The following is a 23,787-nucleotide window of genomic DNA, read 5'->3' on the forward strand; positions in this document are numbered from 1 at the left end:
ATCACGTCGGCAAAGTTTCCACGATTGTTTCATGGGCCATGTATTGTAGAATTCTTCTCGCACTTCGCATTACACCTGGGTCAGTCGATAGGAATTACTTTTGATTCATCGCGCTTTACTCCACGCAAACGCAATTTGCATCTGTTTTCAATCAAGTAGTTGAAATCCCAAGTCACTTTCTTAATTAATTTTATGTTCAACATTTGCATCTGTGTTCAATAGCTGAATATAACATCAATGTGCACTCCTTTTTAATTAAAAGGGATCAATTCTGAACCAATTAATGTCAACACTGCCACTGCAGTTCAATCAGGAGTCACAGGGCCTTATTACTTTCTTTGCGTTATCCGACATTGCGGCAGTTTTGCACTCTCTGTTGACCTGTCAGTCAATTACCTGGGGTGAACACACACCAAAACCAGATAAGTGATGGGTGGGGTGTTACAAAACCAACCTCAACTGAATAGTTACACATTGTGTCGCGATCGGTTTCGTTCGTTGAACATCTTAAGGTTGACTAGTTGTGCTAAAGTCATTACATACATGGTCTGTTTGTCGTAGGTACGCTAAAGAGCAACTTCACAGAACTGTAGCAGACTGCCGTATATGCTCGCAATACTTCCTCCATGCGGTCGATAGAATGTTCGTGATCAGTGTTTTGGGCGTGGTCTTTAACACTGGATACGACAACCAGATCATTTATGTCATGACTGAAGCACAAGTCGGCAACGTGAAGATCTACAACGAAAGAAACCGGTGGTTATACAATAGATGTATACTAACACAGCTGAGTTGATTTTCAGGGTTCTGTACCTCATTCGGTAGAAACGGAACCATGACAGGATCACTTTGTTGTCCGTCCATCTGTCTGTCTGTCTAAATGTTAAGAACGATTTTTCTCAGCAGCAGGTAGATATATGAAGTTGAAATTTATGTGACATGCTAAGGTCTATGGTCGCTAGGCGATGTAAAAAATTTAAGCTTTTAAGTCAATGCAATAAAAATACGCGACCCTTAATGTCATATATTTTTACTAAGTAAAACTACATCCGAACACGGCTCGGAAGGCCCAATGGTACCGCCCGTCCACCGTGTCATCCTCACCGATAGGCGTCACTAACTGCGGATATGGAGGGACATGGGGTCAGCTCACCGCTTCCTCTGCCGTCAGCTTCTATAACCACAGCCACTGCTTCTTAGTCAGGTGGCTCCTCAACTGGCCTCACAAGGACTGATGGGACCACGTTTGCCAACAGCGCTCGGTAAACACGGACAGTCACCCATCAAAATCTTAGCCAAGCCCGAGAGTGCTTAACTTCGGTGAGCTGAAGGGAACCGGTGTTTGTCCCACGTTTTGATACTCCAAGACTCATCAAAACCTTGCTGGTACTACCCGTCGATCCAGAATCATGAAATTAGGCAGGAAGCAAGGTTCTACGTTACAATTAAAGTATAAAATGCATACATTGTTAATTCCTAATCACATCACAGATTTTTTTCCCTACTGTCTGTCTGTCCGTCGGTTAACACTCCTTTCCCTCAAGAACGGTAGACGTATCAAGCCGAAATTTATGTTGCGTACCAAGGTCTATGATTCCTAGCCGGTGTGCAAAAATTTAAGCTCCTGCGTCAATGCAGTCAACATATACTGACATTTATGTCACATATTTTGATATCTTCTCGGTATCGGTATCGAACAATGGTTCAAATGGCACTGATCAGTATGGGACTTAACTTCTGAGGTCATCATTCCCCTAGAACTTAGAACTACTTAATCCTAACTAACCTAAGGACATCACATACATCCATGCCCGAGGCAGGATTCGAATCTGCGACCGTAGCGATCGCGCGGTTCCAGACTGAAGCCACACCGGCCGGCATCGGTATCGATAAGAGGCGAAAACCGTAGAAATTCTAGATTACCGATATGGATGAAACATCTATAGACATAGTTAAGTTTGTACGCAGAACCTATTCCCACTTCTCCGGATTTTTATAAATCCTTAACATTGTGAGCCGTGGTGCTCAGTATGATTTAGATTACTGTACTTGAATTAAATATACTGAAAGTTCGCTTTTTTGCTACATTCCTTCTGTTATGTGGCAGCTCCGTAGCTGAGTGATGAGTGTAGGTGGCTCCCCTGTGGAGGACTTAGGTTCGATTCCCGCTACTGCTAAGGATTCTTCCGGGTGGGAGGACTGGTACAGAGTGCACTCAGCCTCGTGCTGACAACTGCGTTATAGGGGGGACTCAGAGGTAAAGTTTTACGCAGGAACCCATGTCCGAAAACACACCCAACGACGCTACAGAGCGTCAAAGTTACAGGCTCCGTCGTCTGTGAAAGAATGTATATACAGAGCGATTCCTCGTTGAAGTTAGGAACTTTCGAGGATGATGGAGAAAGGTAAATGTCTAGATTTGAGGGAGGGGTCCCTGTACCGGAAACGAACGAGTCGAAAATTATACGCGAAAACCCTTCTGATACCTCTTGCAGCGGAATGCATGTACCGGTTCTGTTGTTGTAAGATTGTAGGGCAGCATACTTTTAGCGGTGGTAGAATTGACAAAAAAAAAAAAAGAGTCTGGTACACATGGACATAAAAATGAGTACATAGGGAGCTATGAGCATTTATTCGCTAGATGAGACGAGATGTGTTTCACACTAGCGAAGATGAACAAGTGCTCATACCTCCTCAGGTATGCGTTTTAGAACCCACGTTTACTATCCACTTTTTCTTGTCTTGGTCCATACTAACACCGCTGAAAGTTGGATATCCTGAATTCTAGCATCAACACTACTGATACATGCTTTCCACAGTCGAGGGTAGCCGCGTGGGGTGGCCGAGCGGTTAGAGGCGCCATAGTCACCGACTGCGCGGTTCCTCCCGTTGGAGGTTCGATTCCTCCTTGGCCATGGGTGTGTGTGTGTTGTTCTTAGCATAGGTTAGTTTAAGTAGTGTGTAAGCCTAGGGACCGATGACCTCTGCAGTTTGGTTCATTAAGAACTCTCACGCATTAGAGGGTATCAGAATGATTTTCACTTGTCTCTTTCGATTTGTTCGTTTCCGAACTAGGGACCCATTCCTCAAATTGATACGTTTGCGTGTCCCCATTATCCTTGAAAATCTGTAGTAAAATCACGGAATCACCCCGTATCACTTTCACTGGCGCCGGTGCCTATAACTTCGGCGCCATGTAGCGTCGTTGAATTACGTTTCCGGACAGGAATTCATACGTCGTACTGGGTTTCCTAAGTCCCCTCTACAGCCTCTATATGTGTGTAACATGAATTGTGAAACATTGTATATTGTTCAGTTCTTTTGATTTTAAACCTCTTTATTTCATTTAACCATGCATTTCATATCAAAATGTTGTACAGTTAGACAAGAAACGTTGAATAATATATTTCAGGCTCTTTTTGTTCGAAAAATGATCTAAAATGCTATATTAAGCGGTTAGTTACCCCAAAATTTCCCAGGAATGGTGCACATCACACGATCAGCAGGCTGGTCTGCAGGTCCTAACTACGACACTGACGGAAACGGCGTAGAAGTTTTAGTTAGTACTCCTCATTGATGGTTCGACCTTGGGGCATGGGCTCGTCGTGCTGAATGGCCTTAAAATAGAGGAACACTATGGTCATAAGCATTACATTTGGCCGCACCTGTCGAGCTTATTTCTGTTCTGGTGATTCAAAATGCTTCCATTAGGACGACTGAGCCTTAGTTTCGACGCCATTCTATAAAGCCATGTTTCGCCAACTATTATAACAAGTTCCGGTAGTTCTGCAATCTTATTGACTTCATCAAGAGACTTCTGAGCAAACAGCATCGCCGCTGTTTCTGTTCGAAACTCAACAGTTTTAGAAAAAATATTTGCTGTTACACGTTTTACACAGAAAACATAAAAAATTACATGGCACGAGTGACGAGTGAACTGAGAGCTAACATCATCAACAAATTTTCTGATAACATTCAACGGTCTTTCGTAACATGTCCTCCACATTTCTGCACGATTTCATCGTCAACACTTCCACGGCCTTCGAAATGCTTACACCACTGGCAAATCCCTGTTTTATTTTCAGCTGAATCATCGAAAGCGACATTAATGTTTCTAAACCTTAACCACGCTCTATTCCGTTCGTTTAGCAAAATTTAATACAGATTCGCCGAGCCATTTTTACACAAGGTAAATAATCGCTGCTACTACTAAAACACAGAAACAGTAACGAACTGTCATTCCCTTCCTCCCATAACCTCAGGCTGTGAAGAACTGTGCAAAGATAGTGTCTTACTGAACTTTAGAGCGCGTGAAGACCCGAAATGACATTTAAAAGATGCTTGATTGAATTTTCTCGTGCTAAGACCAATGAAAAGTACTCGAAAATCTTCCAGAACAAGGAACGATATACTAGTTGACGCGAGTACTTCGTTGAGGATCGGATACGTGGTCGCAGTTTAGATAGCAGCAAATTGTTTACATATATTGCCTACTGACTACCGATTTCGATACACAGTACCATCCTAAGGCCATCCTATGAAAAGAAAATATGATTACAGTAGTGCAAGAGCAATTTACGAAATGTTATGCCTTAAGACTGTAGTCGTATGGTATGTAGTGGACTTCAAAATGCATAGATCCCCGCCACCCAGTCGTCACACTTGCTTCCAAAATACGTGTGTCAAATACTAAAAGAAAACGTTATGTTCAGCTTTAAACGCATATAAATTGCGACCGGCAGTGCTAGAGTGCCCCCAATGTACTGACTTAATTTTATTTATTATTATTATTATGTCTTACAAAAGATCACAATGTAAAACATATCTAAAAATAGCATAACATTTGAACATAAAAAACTACATAAAGAATGGTCTCCATTGTAATAAAAGATTAAAAGCAAATTCGCAAATATGGTAAAAGAAATTTCCATTTTACCATTACAGACTGTTTATACCACCGTAAAACGTCGATCCGATCATAAATCTTTAAATTAAGCAAGTGTTGTCGTAATAATAGCGTTAAATAATGGTTAAAATATTTTATTTTTGTTGAAAAGAAATGAAGCCTCCAGAGGGAATAGTGACGTTCTGTGGCTACGTATTACTTTGCAACCATGTGTTGACGATCTTTGGCCACATCTCCAGTTTCATGTTTGTCCGTGTGTGTGTTGGGGCTCTCAGCAGCGCTGTATTATGGCTTCTTCACGCTGAGTCGCGGTTCACCGACAAGCCACAGCTGCGGTAACTTCCCCATATAGGTAATGTGCATTTTTGAAAGGCTGCATCGAACGTCTATGATATTAGGCGACCACATAGGACCAGAAACAAACGCGCAGTACTGTGTACATTACCCGATTGTGTCACTACAATACAGGGGTCGACAGAAGCGTCCGATCCAACGCGTCGGCTTTGACCCGTGACGTAAGGGTGTTGTGTGTGACGTCATGACGGCGCGGAGTTTGGTTTGAATGTGGCTGTCTCCAGTTCAGTTTTATCTTATTTTATTTACTTTTCTGATCTGTTCGTTCTATCTCGTGAGATTTTTTTAAATTTAAAAACACTTATTACTTATTTTAATTACGTTTCCTCGAATTTCTGTTTTAGTTTATTATATGTATCTTTCTGATCTGTTCGTTCTATCCCGTGAGATTTTTTTTAAAAAGACAAAAAACACTAATCAGCTACTGAAGCATCTTTATCTTCTATGGGTTGCAGGTGTTACGACCCCTGGGGAGGTGGGTGGGTATTCATGCATGGCTGTCTTCACTTACACGTTGTAGCTACGCAAGGCGTCTAAATTTGTTTATATTTAGTTTGCCCTCCACCCAAAACACCCCATTTCCCGTGCTTGTCCCGTTAGTGTCATTAGGCTTCTTGTGGAAAGTGTGTGTGTTTGTTTTCGTTTCCGCCATATTTGTGACGTCATGGGTCAAAGCAGACGGGTGGGATTGGACGCTTCTGTCTTTCCCTATACAGTTATGTTTTGAACCTGGCGGTACCGTATGTCTAAGATAATGAGACGATTGTAAGTCCATAGGTATTTTGTGCATTCCCACATTAAAACGGTAAGCCGAGTTCATTAAAATATTGTGGTGATACGATCCCTATTATCTTAACATCAATTTTATAACGATTTAAAACATAGTAAGCAGTTGTATAAATTAAACTAAGCACTGGGTTCAGTAGTTACTTGGAGATGATGCATCTTGCAGAAGATAGAGTAGCATGGAGAGCTGCATCAAACCAGTCTCAGGACTGAAGCTCACGACAGCAACAACTACTATAGATTTGCACACATTAATATTGTGTGTGTTGCATCACGAAGGGGGGGGGGGGAGGGGGTTGCGGTTAGGGGTAAGGGGGCAGAAGAGGGGAATCCAAACAAAGGAGTAAAAGACTGATAATACTTCACAAGTTCAAAGTTGGTAGGGCTTACTTAAAAAGGACAAAAATCCAGTAAATTGTAGATCGAAAGAGTATGCATGCAACCTTATACCCATTTTATGAACAATTCTAGGAATTACTCCTCCCTCAGGTCTGTCTGGTCGTTAAGTAACTTACCCACCCTTTCTTTCATGTGACAGTAAATTTTCGCTTCCTCCAAGATGTTCATCAGTGGGGTCCTCAGGGGCAATATGTAAAATTTCAAGATTATTCCTCATGTCTCGTATGGTTATTTTGAATAAGACGTTACCGAAGATAAATCTTTCAGTTGCCCCTGCTGTATGTTCTTCGAACATTGTCAGAAAGTTGCGACCTGTCTCTCCAGTATAAAACTATTGCACTCACTACAGGAAATTTTGTGAACACCCTAATTTGATCAATCAACGCTATTGGAAAGTATGTTAAGCAATAAACTTCTGCCTTTGAAGCTTATCTTAACCTTTATCTTCCGAAACAACCTTGCTATTTTATCCGAGATGCCACCCATGAATATCAGGCCTACGTATTTCGTTTCTTAGACCTAAATCGTGGTTAATCTTATTTTCGTTAAAGTTCCTCAGTCCTATAACCACTACCCATAGCGATTTGTTTTAAACTGTGTGCCTCCTTAACTTTCTCATGGTTAGCAAGATGCAATGTCAAAATTCTGTGGTGCATAGATCGAAAGAACACCGTTTTCTGTTCTTGTGGATGGTTCCAATTAACACTTAAAATTGCGTCCGTGACTTTCTAAAAATTCCCGGGGTATGTTTGCTGTGGTCTTTCTTTACGTATAAATCCCCCCTTCCTTCTTCGTATTCCACAGTAAAATTTAGTTTCGGTTGGGTGCTGTTAGTTTGCTACCATATGATCCGTTTCTTCCCGATCACCTCTAAACAATAAAATCGTTTCGTCAACATACCGTGTATAATAAATACGCTTGCTTTTTGCGTCAGGGAATATTTTAAAAAATCTGCACTCTACTTCTGTAACAAAAATGTCAGCAACGGTCGCAGTTAGTGGGCTTCCCATGGCCAATCCATCATTTGGTGGTATATCTTTGTACCAAATTTGAAGTACTGAATGTTTATACTAATTACAGGAGTTAAATAAGCGCTGTACTTTTACCCATTTCCAGAGTCTTCTGTTTTAACAAGTTTGCTTTTATAGTGTTGATAGTCTCGATGCAACGCTTTTATTGCGACTGCACATGTTTAAAGATTGATGATCAGATCCATGTTTGATAGTGGTATAAAGTCTATAACGATAAAATGTAAACTTGACTAAACACATTTGCGATTCTGCTTTAATCTTTTATTACAGTGGGTACTAATTTACGTAATTTATTATGTCGAAATTTTATGCTATTTTTAGATGTTACACTGCGATATACTTAAGAGAATAATAATAATAAATTAAAATAAAATAAACTCTGTACATGAGGGGACTCCAGTCACTGCTGTCCGCAATTTACATCTACTTAAAGATCAACATAATCTTTCATTTAGTGTTTGACACACCTACTTTGGGAAGGAAGAGAGCTAGAGAGTGGCGACTGCGTACCAGTAGTGAGGTGCTATCTACACATTTTAAAGTTGGAAATACAGAAGCGTCCGATCCCACCCGTCTGCTTTGACCCATGACGTCACAAATATGGCGGAAACGAAAACAAACACACACACTTTCCACAAGAAGCCTAATGACACTAACGGGACAAGCACGGGAAATGGGGTGTTTTGGGTGGAGGGCAAACTAAATATAAACAAATTTAGACGCCTTGCGTAGCTACAACGTGTAAGTGAAGACAGCCATGCATGAATACCCACCCACCTCCCCAGGGGTCGTAACCCCTGCAACCCATAGAAGATAAAGATGCTTCAGTAGCTGATTAGTGTTTTTTGTCTTTAAAAAAAAATCTCACGAGATAGAACGAACAGATCAGAAAGATACATATAATAAACTAAAACAGAAATTCGAGGAAACATAATTAAAATAAGTAATAAGTGTTTTTAAATTTAAAAAAATCTCACGAGATAGAACGAACAGATCAGAAAAGTAAATAAAATAAGATAAAACTGAACTGGAGACAGCCACATTCAAACCAAACTCCGCGCCGTCATGACGTCACACACAACACCCTTACGTCACGGGTCAAAGCCGACGCGTTGGATCGGACGCTTCTGTCGACCCTTAAAGTTAACTATATGCCGTGCTTCTGCTGTCATAAAGGATAACATTTTTGTAAACTGCTCTTGCACTACTGTGCTGTCAATGTAATTGTAATTTTTTTTAAATCATGGAATGGCCTGAGGATAGTACTGTGTACCGAAACTGGTAGGAAAAATAAATAAATAAATAATGTCTGTAGGGAGAAATATATACTTCCTCAGTACTGTACTGCTCGCTGTTCCACCGGCAATATGTCGGGAATATATAATATTACGACTACATGGAAATGTAAGATTTACCTAGCAGCAAGTGTACTGTTTCGGCGTCGGATAAGGTTGAACACCGCGAACTTGGCACCACCAATGTGAGACATCGTACCGTTATTTATTTATCTACGATACAAGGCTTAAAGATGCGTTACGGTACTACAATCACTATACAACAATTCCAATTAAGAGAGATGATAGTGGTATACTGTTCATCGAAGTATTCTTTGAACTATCGATATTCCACTCATCTATTAAACTAAAGCTAAAACATAATTTTTCGTCGTCCCACCTTTCGTCTTCAACAAGTGTATTCATACATAGATCATAGTGTTCAGTAATAGCAATATATTGTAGATACGACAGATTGACGCAATGACAAATATTATTCAAGAAGTATGTCCAATGTGTTCCACCTAACGTGAATAACTGTTCCTACATGCAGGACTTGATGAACTGACTTAATGTAAGAAATATTTGTTAGCGCTTCATATAAATATGACCGTTAGCAGGCACAACAGTACAAGCGGCATCACTTGTGCAGCTGAGAGTGACTCGTACTGCCACGTCAGCCGGGCGCCGCAACTCCGAACGCCGGCGCACAGGCAACCCGCAATACATATCGTCTACGTATTCCTATTCGATGTATAAGCACTTCATTACGGTGAAATATTCACTGCACTTCTGACACTTCTACCTTGTACTGGAGGTTTTACTGATGTGGCTCGTTGGTCTAGGGGTATGATTCTCGCTTCGGGTGCGAGAGGTCCCGGGTTCAAATCCCGGACGAGCCCACCATTTTTATCTTACCATAATCATACCTCTAATCCAAATAATTTATATGATTGAGAATTCCTATGATAACGATGAGTAGTTCGCAAATATTATTAAATTTTGGAATTCCAAAGTGATTTGGATATGTGCTTTATCTTCCAACTGTCCCAGTTATCTGATTAGAGTGTAATGAAATGCGTTATGTACTAAAATAAAGTAAATGCCAGCTAAGGTATATAAGTGTGTAACGTAACATATCTGAAAGGCCAAGATATAGTTTCAGTATACGCCATAAATCAAGGTAAGATGTTATGACAACTTACTACATTCAAGGCAGCAACAGAAACAATAAAAATTTCGAATGAAAGGAAAACAAATTAGATATTTCTGACGATGTACGAAGGGCAGTAACATAGCTTCCAAAGACCTCGAGCTGTATATAGCGGGTGAAATATTTCATGCTGTGCCATTCACAAGACTGCAATGTGAAACAGAACTTATTCATTCCTTTGAGATCACTAGATGAAGTTACCAATTAGGTTCAAACTATAAAATTAGATTATTCGCCAGAAAAATTGAAATATTCACATTTCTAGTTACCGTGAACGCACGGAAATAGGCTAAACTTGCTATGGTGACGTTGGACAGCGAAAGAGCGACACGCACTCACAGAGAGAAGCTAACATGGGTGATGGATAACTGAGTGATGAAAGGTATGTTAGTTGAAGCGACATTGTTAATGATGCTGAGAGAAAGGAAATGGACTTTGAACTCGTTATTTCCTACGTACGTGAGCGAGTTAATTGCCCTAGGGGACAGTAACGGACACCATAAATACGGCCTTCTTAGACATCCATTGCAATACCCAGTAGCTACGAAATCCTTTAAGAAAACACGTAATTTTCCTGTATACTGTAAATGGGCGCTCTGGTAACTTTGTAATTTTGAATATCACGGAGAAGGTACGTTTCTGTAGTTTTTATTAGCGATGATTCGATGAAATCTTCTTGTAAAGTGCACCACGTTTCAACCGATTTTTGCATCTCAGCGTTTCGAAAATTCACGTGGGAACAAAAGTTGGCGTCTGTCACAGAGGTTGCCCAGAAATACGAAACCAACCAAACAGGGGCTACAATTAAAGACAACTGTTTGAGACAAGGTTACGAATAAAACTCCCGCTTCGGCACACAGAGATTGTATGTTAAGATACACGCTTACAAGGTGCAATGACTGTTTCAAAAGAACGCAAGGCACAAGCTTTGGAAAGCACACAATTATGTCGCTTTAGAAAACTAGACAAAGACTTCGTTCTTTTTTCAATGTCTACTCAACCAAAAGTTACTTTGGCGTTTGAATACACTTTTTCTTTTTAAAGAAACACATCACAATAGGCTGCACTATCACGTCACAATATAGTGCTATTCAAAGCTACATAGCTTCTCTCTAGTATCCTATGACTACAATATCAGTAAGTCAGAAGTAGAATCTGTAGTAGGATAAGCAGGAGGTAGCCATCAATCCATTGTCAGGTTACTAGAAAAATAGTCAATCTACGTATTAAACGTCGAAATCGAACGAAGACTGAAAATTTTTTTGACTCCCTCAGTTGTAAAATACGTAGAATCAAAATATTGCATTATACATGCAAATAAAAGAAACCGTAGTCCATCCACCGTTTGTTGTTTTTTCCCGAAAAGTGGTAAGTGACTGACCAGTACAAAAGATCTCCAGTATTCTACAGATTCTAATGTTTTCAAACTCTGCTCAAAAATCATGTTGTAATCGGGGATCACGCCACTATTTGGAAATTACAAATACGCAGTGCGAAAGAGTGAAAGTGAGGTTGAAGAATGTATTTTAGTGTTAATTTGTCCGTTCTCAAGGGCTCCAAGCAGATAAATGCATAGTGGATACAGGAAGCTCATCAGCTGCTTTCTATTTTTGTTGCAAACTGTGAATGAACTGTTAAGTCTCTTCCCTATATTACGTCACAGATTCGTTGTGACTCTTCCGGTTTTTAATCTTTTACAGCAAACGGAGCATTGTATGTCTGAAGACGACAGTGAGAATCTACCATGTAGATGGGATAGAGCAGGTCTTGCACACTGCATGTACACACTTACCATCTAATAGACCACACCGTATGGTAACAGGTACATTATTATCTCAGCAATGCAATACCAATTCTTACACCATGTGTTTGTTGCTCGTTATTAAGATAGCACTGATCGCTTTTCTCATTATCGATAATAACGCAATATCTCAAAGAAATGTAAATATTACGAATAAAAACTACTCGTTCTTTAAAAAGAGTTGATTTAAAAATGAGGAATTTTAACACTGCTGCAATGACTGATACTTCTGTTTATTACACGGTTACTAGTAAAAATTGAAAACACCTATTTTAACCGAGAGCGGAGAAATACCGAAAAATGCCGGATATTCAGAACTAAAATAACTGTATTGGTTTTAACCGGTCTGTTTTTCCCACCCTTACCATAACGTGGTATAGATGACGATCTATGACAGACCACACGACACGCCGGCTGAAGTGGCCGAGCGGTTCTAGGCGCTTCAGTCTGGAACCGCGCGACCGCTACGGTCGCAGGTTCGAATCCTGCCTAGGGCATGGATGTGTATGATATCCTTAGGTTAGTTAGGTTTAAGTAGTTCTAAGTTCTAGGGGACTGATGACCATAGATGTAAGGTCCCATAGTGCTCAGAGCCATTTGAACAATTTTAGATCACACGACAGCGTACAGTGCTGCTGATGGCTCGAGTGTTTCGGAGCATACCGTGCAGCGCACGTCGAGCAACATGGCGTCCAGCAGCTGGCAACCCCTACGTGCTCCCATGTCGACCCAACGACAACGGATCATCGAGACTGGACCGCGAATCAGTGGAAACGTGTCGCCTGCTCGGATGAATCACGATTCTCGTTGCACAGGGCGGATGGTTGTGTTGAGATACTCCGTGATCCAGGGGTTCTCTAAACATGCACCACGTCACGCATGCAGTCAGTATTATGCTACGGCAACAAAATGTGGAGTTCCATGGGGACTGGGGTGGTAATCGAAGTCACCTTCACCGCTGTAGATTCTGTGAGCCGATTCTGGACCACCTGCGTCCCTTAACGCTTGATGTTTCCTCCGGCGGCGATAACATCTTCCACCTCGATAACTGTCTATTTCACAGGGCCAGCACCGTGCTGCAGTTTTTTCAGAAGTACTGGAGTGGAGTCAGGTAGTTGTCCTGATCTGTATCTGATGCCGCGCATCTGAGATACCTATGGGACACCAACTCGGTAACCACTAAGTATTGGACAGTAATTTGCAGGAATTTCATGTCAAGTGACTTGACATCTGTGCCACGTACCTCCAGAAACCTGCTTAGGACGTGTCGAATCTAAGCCGCCCAGAACAGTTGTTGTACTGCGTTCCTTACCAGAACAGATGCTGTATTGCGTTCCTTATATGCAGGCGGTCGAACTGATTTGACATCAGTATAGTGTATAAACTTTTTGTGAGTAAACTCTACTAATGTACATATTCATATAAAACGAACATTCATACTAATTAAGTACTATTGTAGAGCTATTTGCTGAGCAGAGATGTAATGAACGTTGGAAATGCACCGTTACAAAAGCTTCATACTATATTTATTCTTTGTCTTTATTCCACGGCCAACTCTTTATATATCCGTGTCAGTTTGGTCTTGTTTTTGGTTGACGTAAGTTCAATTTGAGTTCTATCTGGAGAGAGAATGAATTCTAAGTTAAGTTGTGCATTAAAGTGTGGAAAGAAGTTCTCAGAAGGAGAATGAATAATTGTGCCAATGCTTTCTATGGAATTATTCGGATGCAAGGATTGAAAAAACCGTAAATATCTTTATCGCTCCATTGCTGGCGAGACTAAATTTCAGTTCTACGCCTACTCATTTCACTTATTAGTCACAAAGGTTCCAGATCCGTGCCACGGGTGTGATAGGGAGTCGCCAGTTCGCCGGACGAGCCTGCAGTAAACCGTCAATTGTATTTAATCAGCCGCTACGAAACGACGACTTTCATATCGGGACAGGCCATGCACCGAGTGTAATCCGCCGACCGTAACTAATTTTTATTTTTTTAAAAATTTTAGGAACATTCGTTTGCAGTGTTTATGTATTTCAAATTGGCGCAATCAGTGTAAGAGTAGTGCAAGTATAACATTTTAGTAGGTCGGAAATGATCTAATGTCATAAAACGAAAGCTTATCGGCAACAATAGCCGGGTGTGTATCCATTTGACGTAAGTCTTTACGGTTAATACCTGTTACGCTCAGAGCACAGATACTAATGACATTTGCTGAAGATAATAGTTGCTGCTGAACAGTTAATACTGAACACACTTTGGCTTCCTGTCAACAGGATAAAGCTTGACTACCAAATTACATGCACTAAATGTACCGTAATGTCATTAATTTTTTGAGATAATAAGTCAATAAAACATAGATACAGAATGGAATATTATTAAGCTCAACACCATCGAATTAGTCTCAGAATCACTTGATAAAAGGAAAATAGGTGGGAAAAGACGACTCAGAATTTGGTACACAGAAATTAAAGAAGCCATTAAAGACAAACATTTAGCTTATTTGAAGTTTTTACAGACAGAAAATCAGAGATATGGGAGGCACACAGAATAAAAAGGAACACTGCGAGACATACAGTGCGCAAATCACATCAAGAGACATCCTAATCTTCGTAGAACATGAAGTACACGGTAGGCAACAATGAGCATACAAAGCCATGAAAGCCCTGAACAAGGAAGAAAAGACATTCCCCAGTGAATTCATCCTATAAATAATGGATTAATCTTTATATAGACTTACGGTGTACACAAAAGGCCGAAGTACATACTAGACATTCTCCAGTGTAAGTGCAATGAAGAAATACTGTACATACAAATACTACGGACAGGCAATAACCAGCTTTGAAAGGCGCGAAGAATAGGATGGAATAAATGCCAATGTAATTAAGTGTGGAGGCTTACCATTAGATAAAATACTTCCATAATTAATAAATGAATATTGGAGGAACAGTAAGGTAATAGACCTTTGGTACATAGCAGAAGTAATCTTCTCTTCAAGGAAGGGAAGCGTCATGTACAGACATTCAGTTCATAATTAAGAATGTTATAGAAGAACACAAAGAATTCGTTGTAGAAACTCATATAGCCTTTATAGACCGAGAGAAAGCTTTAGACAGTGTGAGCGTTGATAGCCGATGGAGGACTGTCCTAATGTGGACATCCTTATCACCTAATAGAGACGGTGAAACGTTTTTACAAAAATACATCAATTCTAATAAACACAGGCAGGAATGATTTAAAAGAAATATGTATTAATCAGAGTGTAAGACAAGGGTGAGAACTATCACTTACACTTTTTAATGTTTACGTTTACTTCCTGGATACGTAAAGTAAACAAAGGAATTAAGATACCGAATAATGAATACCTGAATATGCTTCTCTTTGGTGATAATATTATTACTCAAACACACGAAAATGACCCGCAAAGGTCGGTATGCCACTTGAACGAAATATGCAAGAAATAAAACTTCAAAGTTTCCAATAATGATACAAAAATAAAGGCATTTCGAGGAAGATATCCATTGAGATCAAAAATTGTTTCAGATAATTCAACTTTAGAACAAGTCCAGCAAATTTCTTATGTAGGCTGCACTTAATTTTGACTTTAAATCTGATACTAAAAGTATGCGAATTCCAAGCAGTTTGCGATACCATCAGCAGAATATTGGACCATAAAGTACAAAAAGAAACCATCATAGAGCTTTATAAAGTGATGGCAGTTGCTGTGTTACCCTATCGAAGCAAAAGCTTGGTTACCACAAAAGGAAAAAGAAACCAAAATTCAAACAACAGAGATGGAAACAATAAAATAAAATTTGAGCCATAGAGATGCAGATGCAAGAAGAAGAAGAAGAAGAAGAAGAAGAAGAAGAAACAGCACGACAGCAAGACAAGTGGTACTGTAATGTGCACTGTATTAGTAATGAAATATATAGACCACATGATTCTCTTTTTCCTAATGTCAGACGGCATGATTGCAGTTTTATTTTAACAGGTCCTGTAGATCAGTAATTGTGAACTAAGCAGCTTAGTCGGACAAGACCGCGCCACTACGTCCGAATTGTTCGCTTACCGGACGAACTTCGGCACGGTCGTCGCTGACTGGCTATCGTTTTATGGCCATCGCTCCACAATTGTGCATTTGCGACCCACGGTTGTCTGGAAAGTTTTGCTTTATTCGACGACCCTTACTCTTTTCTGACCTTATTACCAGATTGTTTTCCTCCAAGCTGTATAGTGTTTGCTGAGATCTGAGATGAGAGAAGTACAGTTGACGAGCAATTGACGAAAAAATTATTTTACTGTGAAGTGTGTGTCAGAAATCAAAATCAGTAAAATCAATTTTGTCTTGGTGCCAGTGCCATTACTTTCATTATAAAATAACTGTGTCGTCACATTTTCAGAAAGTTCAGGCTTTGCCCACATGCGGTGACTCTATAACAATTACACCGAGTCGTAAGCAACTGGTTGCTACACAGTGTAATATCGGTTGCTTTGTGTGCTAAGGTCCGTAACAAAATTATGAAGACCCTTAGCCCCACCGCACTGCCAACTAGTTGCCAACTGGAACAGCAAACATTTGGGGTGTATGTATACTGTTTTATTGGTGGAACGTACTGGCAGTTAGTTGACAGAGATTTACAGGAGGACATTCGCAGCACTGGTTTACGATCTTGCACCGGGTCTGTGATGAGACCATACCTATCTTTAATCTCGAAAAGTCCGCACAAGTTCTTGTAATATAATTACAGCATTGTTATACATCTTGTACGTAGTTTTCCCACAGAATACCGTTTCTCTTCTTTTTCACCTACTCGTTCTCCATTTAACGTAATTTCAAAAAATTATGCAGTTTTGCCAGCCTTTCTGCCGTGATTCTAGCCCGACCTGAGTCACACATACATAAGTTATTCGAGGTTACAAATAAATGTATCGGTCGGTTGCATTTGCTAACAACGGATATGTCTGTTAACGCAACAAGATGTTGCACCAGCGATAATGAGCAATATTCTCTCGAGGCCCATCGAATGTTCGTGTGCTCATGAAGGAAGGCGAACTTTCTTGGCCCGACGAAGGAAAGACTGTAAGTAGTGGGCTACTGTGTTAAGAACTGATCTAGTAAGTAGTTAGAATGAGCACTGATTTATTGAAAGCTAATCTTGTTATACGAATGTTTGAGACCCAGTAATCATTTTTTTAATACTGTATGATCACAAAGTAAGAAAAACAAATAATCAACAGTGCACACTAAAGGAAAAATCATGCTATGTAAACTGACGTGCATAAATTGTGTAATCGAACATCTGAGAGTGTGTAATCATTTTTAAAAGTCTCTTAAAATTACCAAGTGTAAATGTGGTCAGCTTGTAGTTAAACCCAGTGCACGAAGTAACTGAATAATGACGTAATACAAGAATTAAATCTGCTCGTACCATTCGAAAATCTGAACGCCTCTCTACCATGTTCTGCATAAATTATTGCATGAAAACATCGATGTACACATTGCAAGAGTCTGCCATAGCGAATATCCATCCTGGAGTCGTCGACGAACCTTAGCTTTCACAATTTGAAAATTAGAGAAGCAGAAACCGGAATCTTTATTACTAATCCGGGAGAGAAATTGCACGTGACCGAATTATTTTATTATCTGGAACGTAGATGATGACTGAACTGACAAAGGCGAATATTAACAACAAGTGTGTCCAAGATGGCGGTAAATATACACCATGTAGGCCTAACAACAATCGAGTTTGTTTTCTATACCCATCTTCAAATAATGTACTGGGTGTTAAAAGTAGGGGTACACCCTCTGTTACTTCAAAAACCATACAGAAAAATGGGGTAACCTAAATATTTCGGTAAGGTGTGGATGAAGTGGTCTGTGTTTTACGGTATGTACCGACATGGGCGCCATCTTGAAATCAGCCATTTTGAAATCTGTAATTTTTCTTTATGGAAACGGGTCGTGTGATGTATCTAGAAACATCATCGTTTTCTGACAAGTTCATTCCTGTAAACAGATTCGAAGTAGCAGTAACGGTTAAAAAGTTACAATGTGTTCAACATGGCGTCCCTCTTGGTCAACGCACATTTGAAGGCGCTTAATCCAATCGCCATGCACTCACAGAGGGGTTTCTGCAGAAATGCTGGCACACGCTTCTTCATTGAGTTCCTGGATATGTTGTGTGTGTCTTATTTTCTTACCATATATGAGTTGCTTTAAATGACTCCAAAAATAAAAGTCAAGTGGCGTGAGATCAGGTGAACTGGGCGGTCATTCCACGGTACCTTGTCGTTTAATCAAATGACGAGGAAATTGACCATATAACCACTGACGAACAACTGCTCCATAGTGCGTTGCGGCTCCACGCTGCTGAAAGTAAGAGCGAAAGCTGTCATCTTCAATCAGAATTAAGGGAAACACCACCCTTGAAGCATTTCCAGGTAGCGTTGAGCATTTAGGTTCTGGTCAATCAAACCGGGCCCAGCTACACGGGTACCCCATATTCTACACCACACCATAACCTATATGTCAGCAGCTACTTTGGTAGGTTCCATACAGTGTAGATTCTGGTCATTCCAGTATCTGTGGTTGTAACTTCACCACTGACAAAAAAGTTTGACTCATCACTGAACAAGATACCTTGTGCAAGAGAGGACTCTTGTTGAACAGCATACGTATACCTGGGTCATCCTCCGCTAGGTGCTGGAGTAGCTTAATCTTGAATGAGCACCATTGATAAGCACGAAGGATTCATACGTTCCATGAGTGGCTGATTCCACATTCTGCTGATAAACGTCGTGTGCTGCGGTGTGGGTTCTTCACGAAGGTTGCCAAAACCACTGTTGAGGTTGTGTCGTCAATAGTATTTTTTGGACGGCCATTCCGTGTCTTCTCAGCCACATTCCAATTTCTCCGAATTTGGAAATCAAGCATCTGACAGTGTTCTGTGAAACTGGAGGTTTCTGTGGGCGCCGATTGTTAAAAATCTGCCGTTATGACACTAAAACTCCGTTCTCCAGACATCAAAATGACCTCAGTTATCACCTCCTTGGTCAAAGCCGTCTTCAGTTACTTGCAACAAACTTTTGAATTATAACTGCTACGTCGAATCTGTTTACAGGAATGGATTTAGCAGAAAATGCTGATGTTATCTGATACATCATGAGATTCCCTTTCCATAAAAAAATCTGGTTTACAGATGGCTCTCATGTTCGGTACGTACGATAAAAGACAGACCACATCACCCATACCTTAGTGGAATATTTAGGTTTCCCCATAACTGCAGGGCTTTTGACATAACATGGTGTATTATAACTTCTGACTCTCCCTGTATTGTGTTACCTAAAGTGCAGGAGAGAACGACAAAATATGAGTGCTCAGTCCTGTAATCAGCTTCCAGCTTACAAAAAGTAATCAATCTATGAGTCTCTGTAGTGCTACGTGACTAAATACGAACCACGCTCACAATTCATCACCAATGTAACAAGCAAATAATATCAGCCGACTGAAGTGTATTAAATGTTGTATATTATAACCATTGCAAATAACTGTAATGTCTCATCAAATCTGCAACTGCAATCGCCACCTCCGAACAATTTTCTAGTCACGGCCTTCACGTCCATAGCAAAAATGTAATTTCAGCTTCAGCCGACCGGATCGCCTAATCAACCGCTTAACGCCAGGTTGGCTGCCCCCGAGCGGAACTCGCCAAAGGTGGAACACTCTGCTACCGGACTGCCCCACAAAGACGTAACTCAAAGACTCTGCATGACCTCTCGATACAGCTTACAGGATTTTTCGGAAAAAGTATGCAAATATTACTCACGACCCAGAGAAAGCAAAACCATGAATAAAATGAAACTGCTGTTTAACACACATCATTCAATGTTAAAACACTTTTCTACTTAATTCTTTCGTCCAGTTTTTACACCCAAAAAAGCGACTGTGGAAGGTCTACCAAAATACTTAGTAAATTTCAAATGGTGCGATGAATGACGGTTTCCTTTACGTATGGATAGCTATGCATTAGTGCAAATGGGTAGGCGCAACACTCCTGTAATGTTTAAATTCAGTACATATCTGGACATAACGTTGCGAAATGATATGAATCTGAACGCTGCGTGTTTGGTTCGCCTGTGTAAGTCATGTGTGTGCGCCTTTGTTCACTCTATGACATTGTCAGCTAAAACGGCATTGGGTACAATCATGGTGCCGTAGGCAACCGTAAACATTTTCCCGTGAAGGCCCTGACAGCCTTGTTTCACAGTGGGATAAATCTATTAAGTTATGGGGATTACTTCTGAAATAATAAACGCAGATTCACTTCGTTTCCATTTGCCTCGTTTTCATTTGACTGTCCCTTACATGAGCTTGTGCTGAAAAGGAATGCCAATTTTTTTGTGAAATCTCTTAAGGTTTTCTTAAATAAAACGTACTTTATTAATATTCTACGTCTTTAATCTTCACTCTACACTTTTGCAGCCCCCCCCCCCCCCTCTAGAGGGCTCCGAATTTTAGCACGTAACAAGGCGGTCTGTAACATAACTACATCGCTGCATGAGAAACAGCATGCTGTAATCGAGTTTCGAGTTGAAGGAGTTGGTCCACACATGGGACACCCTCTTCTTCAGCACGACATTCCCAGACCACATACGAGCGCTGCGACATCTGCAATAATTCGACGCCTTGGATTTATTCTCAGCAATCATCCTCCATACAGTCCCGACTTTGACTCATCCGATTTTAATGTTTCCAGAATTTAAAGAATACCTTCGGGGTCTTCACCTTGACAGTGATGAAGTGGTGTAATCAAAGGTGTGGTTGAGGTGCTGTCAGCAGTCAAACGTACTGCAGCGGTATCAAAAAACTGGTCTCTCGTTGGGAGAAACGTGTTCATCACCAGGATGACTATGTCGAGAAGTAAGTATGCAGATATGAAGAATAAAGATGTAGAATCTTAATAACGCTTGTTTTATTTAGAAAGCTTTAAGAATTTTCGTATAAGCAATCAGGTGGACTCCTCTGCTTGTGGTGGTTGCTACAACAGTATTTTTAATTACTTGCATCCTTTCATTTCTGTAGACTTCCCTTCAGATATTTCGGTTACAGTGTAAGAACTGTGCTGCTGCAGAGACTACATAGCTCCATAAGGTACTAAAACGTCTTTACGTACTAAGATTTTTTTTATTTTAAGTTCATGCTGTCGATTATCCTATTCCAGTAAATTTACCGCCAGCGAAAAAAATTGGAAAATGTTATGTTTTCATATCAAGTTCGTCTAAACAAAGCATTAGGAAACATGGATTAACATGTGTATAATGGATGTGATCCAAAGCGTTTAACTGCGACGGAGAAGTTGGCTGTTAAATTATACACTCATGCAAAGTTAGCTGGACTGTGTAGTGGGTCGAAAGACTGATTATGCAAAGGATGACGAACCCAGACTATTTAAGAATCACGCTTTCAGTGATGAAATTCTCATTTTAGCCGTCTACACCTCCTGAAATCCGCAGGAAAAGGGTGGTTATCCAGTTTGAGTTTAAGCTCTGTAACTAAATAAAATAACCGTCCCTCCTTCCCAGTACAGTATCACTTAACCGTACGTAACAGCAACTTATTTCATAAATTGGTCTGACTTCGATCAGTTACCATAAGGTTTCAGGTTCTATACGTTAGACTACTGATACATGGCTGAGTAAACCCCTCAGATTATTAATTCACGAGGATGGCAAAAATCGTTGTATTAGTTACTCTGTCAACCACTAAAGTCGGTATAAGCATCAACCTTCCCGCGTGCGGAATTATGCTGTATCGTGTATTTACTGTCTTATTCTTACCTATACCGTTTAGAAGTCCGCTTTCTTCCATGGATTAGTGGTCGTAAAATTATTTTCTTCCAATAAATTAGTGCTATCCGTCCAAATTTACAGATGGACACAATGAACCAATTGGAGACTGCTTACTTTAATACCTGATAAGAAATATTCGTAGTAAATTAATTGACGACAAGCTTCTGCTTTCAGATCTGAATACTATGTTGTTTTGTACGCTGTGTAAAATCTGTGTTCTCTGTTTAAACAACTAGAGAATGTATTGCCAAACTATTTTCACTGAGCAGCTTTGTTTGATTTTATATTTCTGACTATAACAACTACTACCAACAACGTATAAACAATACGTTAACATCGATAATTACTTCGTGCAGTTGAATGGTCAAAATTTACTTTACGATCACGGACAAGCTAAACCATGCACATTTACTAACTATTCCTTTTTTATTTGCGTCCGGAATTCGCGGTCTGTACACCGTCCATTGTTCCGAGTAAATTAAATCTTAGAAACAAAAATCCATCACCAATTAGCGAGACACCATTTAACCTTTTCGTAATTTTTTAATCGGAAGAAAGTACTACTTACTTTCTAATATCCTATTAGTGAAATCAAGAAAGTATAATTTTTATCCCTCATTTTTTAAATCATCTTGTCACTAGTCAAAGTAAATATTTCCAAATCTCTCAATCTTGTTCTTGACTTTGGTTCTCTTCAGTATTGTTATTAGATGTTTATCTTTCTTCTAACGAAATATCTTTTCTCATCCTTTCCATATATTTAATTGGCCTTTAATTTCCAATTATATTTGTATTTTGTAATTTGCATCTTGGGGCGGCAAATAAATTAGTCGGGACTTCTCTTTTTTTTTAAATTTCAACAACAAATATGATTTATTTGAAATAAATAGACATAGGATTTAGCAGCGCACGAGTGCCCGTGTTCTCCCAAACATTGTGACTAAACTGGCTTATTGAAAAAGGGCTAATTGCCTCCGCCAACTTCACTTTGCATTAACATGATTCACGAAAACTCTGTGTCTTCATGCGTTGGCGTCCCATCTTCTGTTTCGTCAGGTGCTATTACCAAATGATAAAATGGGCACTCACCTTAGATAAGTCTGAAGTGGGTAGTTTCGCTATCAGTGATTGACGTCAATGATTCCTTTGGTTTATATTGTTTAGCACTCGCGTCGCCCTACATTCTGAAGGCTGCCACGTGCAACAACCCAAAAACTGTAACAATGTCGGGACATTCGAGTACACCAACTCCACGTACCAACCACTCAAATTTCATACAAACACGTAATATTCGTGATAATACAGTTTCAAGTTTAAAACTGCCGTTAGGGTCTAAACCAGCACTACCCCCCCCCCCCCCCCCCCCCCACGGTCGCCCCTGTGAATAATCAGATGGAGCCGGCCGGTGTGGCCGTGCTGTTCTAGGCGCTTCAGTCTGGAACCGAGTGACCACTACGGTCGCAGGTTCGAATTCTGCCTCGGGCATGGATGTGTGTGATTTCCTTAGGTTAGTTAGGTTTACGTAGTTGTAAGTTCTAGGGGACTGATGACCACAGATGTTAAGTCCCATAGTGCTCAGAGCCATTTTTGATCAGATGGAGGCTGGCTACACCTCTCTATGCAGCACGAGATCCGTAACTGAGTTCTTCACTTTAAGTGAATTATTTCTCTGATGATATCCGTCAGAACATGGGTAAAGCCTTACGGAATTATTTAGGGTCAGTAGCGGAATCACTAGTTACGCTGATAATTCAGTCCTCATGTTGAAATGACCAGAGTAGTATCGCTCCAAATAGACTATGTTCAGAGCGAAGTGTACTTACGGGAAACTTTCCGTAGTAGTTTCTGACCAAATCTGAACTGCCTTTACAACCATCTTGAACCATGTTGGAACCATTATCATGAATAGATTGAGTGATAGATCACTTTCAACAATAGTTGCATTTTTGAATTCGGCCGGCGCGATGTGGAATACATTTTTCAAAATTTTCCCGAAGAGCAAGCCAACTGGAGGAGGGCGCCTTACATGGTGCATCATGTCCATCGTGTGCTGAGAGCTACTGCATCCTTCGTCTACGTGGATCTGCACTTCTCATTCTACAACTGTTTGGCGAGGTCACCTCCTGGGTGCGTATTTTTCCATCAACTGTGCAGTATCTTTTTCTACGCTGACGA

At 40.3% G+C, this 23,787-nt stretch overlaps 1 non-coding gene across 1 annotated transcript; it reads left to right on the forward strand.

The window, feature by feature from the left end:
* Positions 1–9,580: 9,580 nt before the first annotated feature.
* On the forward strand, positions 9,581–9,652 carry Trnap-cgg. The gene has a single exon. It is a non-coding gene; the product is annotated as a tRNA-Pro (tRNA).
* The last annotated feature ends 14,135 nt before the right edge of the window (positions 9,653–23,787 follow it).

The sequence above is a fragment of the Schistocerca piceifrons genome, chromosome 2, assembly GCF_021461385.2.
Source record: "Schistocerca piceifrons isolate TAMUIC-IGC-003096 chromosome 2, iqSchPice1.1, whole genome shotgun sequence".
NCBI classification, from domain to species: Eukaryota; Metazoa; Arthropoda; class Insecta; order Orthoptera; family Acrididae; genus Schistocerca; species Schistocerca piceifrons.